General features: G+C 35.8%; 1 non-coding gene across 1 annotated transcript; it reads right to left on the reverse strand.

The window, feature by feature from the left end:
• Window positions 1-5,061: 5,061 nt before the first annotated feature.
• LOC148578176 (small nucleolar RNA R71) lies at window positions 5,062-5,169 on the reverse strand. Its single transcript, XR_015903860.1, has one exon. It is a non-coding gene; the product is annotated as a small nucleolar RNA R71 (small nucleolar RNA).
• Between the last annotated feature and the right edge of the window lie 208 nt (window positions 5,170-5,377).

Raw genomic sequence — 5,377 nt, forward strand, 5'->3', positions numbered from 1 at the left:
TAAAAAGTAACCAAAATGAGAAATTAACAAAGTGACATAAGGAAATTAAGATAATAAAACAAAGAAAGGTAGAAGAAACTAGATGAAAATAAGAATTAAAAGTAGAAATTACAAAGAAATTAAACTAAGAAACCCTAGTTCTAGAGAGAAGGGGGAGCTTCTCTCTCTAGAAAATAACCTACATAATGCTAAACTAACGCTAATTTCTCCCCCCCTTTTCCACATGGAGTGAGGCCCTTTGATATAGGAAGAATCAGCTTCAGAAAGTCCAAAAACTAGGTTCTGGCGGCCCAGAAATCGCCCCCAGCGATTTGCAATAAATGAGTCACGCGCTGGAACTTGTGCGTACGCACAGGTGTGTGCGTATGCACACATGCTGATTTTCTTCTTGTGTGCATGTACAGAAGATGTGTGCACGCACATATTGCTGTCTGGTTCTTGTGCGTACACACAGGGGGTTGTGTGCAAGCACACTCCAATGTGTGCTTCTCCTTTGTTTTCTTCATGTTTTCGCCCTCTTGCATGCTCTTCTTCCAGCCTTATCAAGCCATTCCAACCTATTACACCTGAAATCACTCATCAAAACCATCAAAGTATTGAATGGGATAAAAGTCGGATGAAAGTGATTAGAATAGCGTGTTTTCACAATTAGGCTCAATTTAGGGAGAGAATACAAAAGTATGCTATTTGGATGAATAAATGTGGGTTTAAGTGATGAAATCCACTCAAATCAAACTAAAATATATCGTCAAATATGGATTCATCAAGGAGCCTGACGATTAAATTCTTGCTAGTAAATAATTTTATAAAAATAATCGCGTTGTAAGTATAGTTTCTAAACCAACAGAGAATCCTTTCGTACAAAAACTTTGGTTGTCTGATGAGCGGATAATTTATACGCTTTTTGGCATTGTTTTTAGTATGTTTTTAGTAGGATCTAGTTACTTTTAGGGATGTTTTCATTAGTTTTTATGTTAAATTCACATTTCTGGACTTTACTATGAGTTTGTGTATTTTTCTGTGATTCCAGGTATTTTCTGGCTGAAATTGAGGGACTTAAGCAAAAATCAGATTCAGAGGTTGAAGAAGGACTGCTGATGCTGTTGGATTCTGACCTCCCTGCACTCAAAGTGGATTTTCTGGAGCTACAGAACTCGATATGGCGCGCTTTCAATTGCGTTGGAAAGTAGACATCCAGGGCTTTCCATCAATATATAATAGTCCATACTTTGGTCAAGAATAGACGACGCAAACTGGCGTTCAACGCCAGCTCTCTGCCCAATTCTGGCGTCCAGCGCCAGAAAAGGATCCAAAACCAGAGTTGAACGCCCAAACTGGCACCAAAACTGGCGTTCAACTCCAGGAATGACCTCTACACGTGTAACACTCAAGCTCAGCCCAAGCACACACCAAGTGGGCCCCGAAAGTGGATTTATGCATCAATTACTTATTTCTGTAAACCCTAGTGACTAGTTTATTATAAATATGACCTTTTACTATTGTATTAGACATCCGGGATTGTATTTTGATCCTGTGATCTCGTTTTGGGAGCTGGCCATTCGGCCATGCCTGGACCTTTCACTTATGTATTTTTAACGGTAGAGTTTCTACACTCCAGAGATTAAGGTGTAGAGCTCTGCTGTTCCTCAAAGATTAATGCAAAGTACTACTACTTTCTATTCAACTCATCTTATTTCGCTTCTAAGATATTCATTCACACTTCAACCTGAATGTGATGAACGTGACAATCATCATCATTCCCTATGAACGCGTGCCTGACAACCACCTTCGTTCTACATTAGATTGAATGAGTATCTCTTAGATCTCTTAATCGGAATCTTCGTGGTGTAAGCTAGAATGATGGCGGCATTCAAGAGAATCCGGAAGGTCTAAACCTTGTCTGTGGTATTCCGAGTAGGATTCAATGATTGAATGACTGTGACGAGCTTCAAACTCGCGATTGCTGGGCGTAGTGACAGACGCAAAAGGATAGTAAATCCTATTCCAGCATGATCGAGAACCGACAGATGAATAGCCGTGCCGTGACAGGGTGCGTTGACCATTTTCACTGAGAGGATAGGATGAAACCATTGACAAGGATGATGCCTCCAGACGATTAGCCGTGCCGTGACAGGGCATTTGGATCATTTTCCCGAGAGAAGACCGAAAGTAGCCATTGACAGTGGTGATGTATCACATAAAGCCAGCCATGGAAAGGAGTAAGACTGATTGGATGAAGATAGCAGGAAAGCAGAGGTTCAGAGGAACGAAAGCATCTCTATTCGCTTATCTGAAATTCTCACCAATGAATTACATAAGTATTTCTATCCTTTATTATTTATCTTTTAATTATCTAATCCAATCACATTTAACCCTACCTGACTGAGATTTGCAAGGTGACCATAGCTTGCTTCATACCAACAATCTCCGTGGGATTCGACCCTTACTCACGTAAGGTATTACTTGGACGACCCAATGCACTTGCTGGTTAGTTGTGCGAAGTTGTGAACCATGGTATTGGCATCATGTTTTTGGCACCATTACCAGGGAAAGAAAGAGCGATGAATTTTACATAATCAAAGTGTAATCACAATTTCTGTGCACCAAGTTTTTGGCGCCGTTGCCGGGGATTGTTCGAGTTTGGACAACTGACGGTTCATCTTGTTGCTCAGATTAGGTAACTTTCTTTTTGTTTTATTTTCAAAAATTTTTCAAAAAGTTTTCAAAATTTTCTCCTTTGTTTTCGAAAAAAAAAAATTTAAAAATAAATGTTCTCAAAAATATATTTTTCTTCAGAATTTTTAAGAATGAATTCTAGTGTTTCATGAAGCATGTGAAGCCTGGCTGGCTGTAAAGCCATGTCTAAATTCATTTGGACTGAGGCTTGCAATTTGTTATCAAGAGCAAGCTAGTTGTTGTTAATCCACCTGCTGCTGTTCCTGATTTACATGCTAAAGCTTGGCTGGCCGTTGGCCATGTCTAGTGTTTTGGACCGGAGCTTTCATTGAAAGCTTGGCTGGCTGGTGAGCCATGTCTAATTCCTGGACTGAAGCTTTAGACTAACATGGCAAGATTCCTAGAATTCATATTAAAAATTTTGGAATCCTTATTTTTCTTTTTCATAATAATTTTCAAAAAAAAAAAAAATACAAAAAATTTAGAAAATCATAAAAATCAAAAATATTTTTCTGTTTCTTGTTTGAGTCTTGAGTCATGTTATAAGTTTGGTGTCAATTGCATGTGCATCTTGCATTTTTTCGAAAATTCATGCATTCATAGTGTTCTTCATGATCTTCAAGTTGTTCTTGGTAAGTCTTCTTGTTTGATCTTTGCATTTGCATGTTTTGTGTCTTTTCTTGTTTTTCATATGCATTCTTGAATTCTTAGTGTCTAAGCATTAAAGAATTCTAAGTTTGGTGTCTTGCATGTTTTCTCTGCATTAAAAATTTTTCAAAAATGTGTTCTTGATGTTCATCATGATCTTCATAGTGTTCTTGGTGTTCATCTTGACATTCATAGTGTTCTTGCATGCATTCCTTGTTTTGATTCAAAAATAAAAGAGAAAAACATGAAAATGATGTTTTAATTTTTCTCTCTCATCATAAAAATTCAAAAATAAAAAAATATCTTTCCCTTTTTCTCTCTCTTAAATTCGAAAATGAGATTTGACTTTCTCAAAATTTAAAAAAAAAAAAATCTAGTTATTTTCATGAGTCAAATCAAAATTTTCAATTTAAAAATCTCACATTTTTCAAAATCTTTTTCAAAAATCAAATCTTTTTCAAATTTCTTAGTTATTTTTGAAAATTTCAAAAATATTTTTCAAAAATATTTTTCTTATTTTTATATCAAATTTTCGAAAATAACATCACCAATTAATATTTTGATTCAAAATTTCAAGTTTGTTACTTGCTTATTAAAAAAGATTAAAACTTTAAGTTCTAGAATCATATTTTGTGATTTCTTGTGAATCAAGTCATTAATTGAGATTTTAAAAATAAAATCTTTTTCAAAAACTAATTTCAATCATATCTTTTCAAAAATATCTTCTTATCTTACCTTTTTCAAAAATATGATTTCAAAATATCTTTTCTAACTTCCTAACTCCTTATCTTTTCAAAATTGATTTTCAAAATTTGTTTCAACTAACTAACTAACTTTTTGTTTATTTCTTATATTTTTCAAAACTACCTAACTAACTCTCTCTCTCTAATTTTCGAAATTATCTCCCCCCTTTTTCAAAAATTTCTTTTTAATTAACTAATTATTTTTTTATTTGAATTTTCGAAAAACTACTAACCTTTTTCAAAAATTATTTTCGAAAATCCTTCTCCCTCATCTCCTTCTATTTATTTATTCATCTACTAACATCTCTTTCTCACATTACCAAAAATCCGAACCCTCTCTCTCTCTCTCTGAGTTCAGATTTTCTTCTTCTTTTCTTCTACTAACACAAGGACCTCTATACTGTGATATAAAGGATCCATATTATTATTATTATTTTCTCTGTGCCCTCTTCTTTGTCATATGAGCAGGAGCAAGGACAAGAATATTCTTGTTGAAGCAGATCCAGAACCTAAAATGACTCTGAAGAGAAAATTAAGAGAAGCTAAATTACAACAATCCAGAGATAACCTTTCAGAAATTTTCGAACAGGAAGAGGAGATGGCAGCCGAAAATAACAATAATGCAAGGAGGATGCTTGGTGACTTTACTGCACCTAATTCCAATTTACATGGAAGAAGCATCTCCATTCCTGCCATTGGAGCAAACAACTTTGAGCTGAAACCTCAATTAGTTTCTCTGATGCAGCAGAACTGCAAGTTTCATGGACTTCCATCTGAAGATCCTTTTCAGTTCTTAACTGAATTCTTGCAGATATGTGATACTGTTAAGACTAATGGAGTAGATCCTGAAGTCTACAGGCTCATGCTTTTCCCTTTTCCTGTAAGAGACAGAGCTAGAATATGGTTGGACTCTCAACCCAAAGACAGCCTGAACTCTTGGGATAAGCTGGTCACGACTTTCTTAGCCAAGTTCTTTCCTCCTCAAAAGCTGAGCAAGCTTAGAGTGGATGTTCAAACCTTCAAACAAAAAGATGGTGAATCCCTCTATGAAGCTTGGGAAAGATACAAACAGCTGACCAAAAAGTGTCCTTCTGACATGCTTTCAGAATGGACCATCCTGGATATATTCTATGATGGTTTATCTGAGTTATCAAAGATGTCATTGGATACTTCTACAGGTGGATCCATTCATCTAAAGAAAACGCCTGTAGAAGCTCAAGAACTCATTGACATGGTTGCTAATAACCAGTTCATGTACACTTCTGAGAGGAATCTTGTGAGTAATGGGACGCCTATGAAGAAGGGAGTTC

The sequence above is a fragment of the Arachis ipaensis genome, chromosome B1 (assembly GCF_059453495.1).
Source record: "Arachis ipaensis isolate K30076 ecotype BB chromosome B1, ASM5945349v1, whole genome shotgun sequence".
Taxonomy (NCBI): Eukaryota; Viridiplantae; Streptophyta; class Magnoliopsida; order Fabales; family Fabaceae; genus Arachis; species Arachis ipaensis.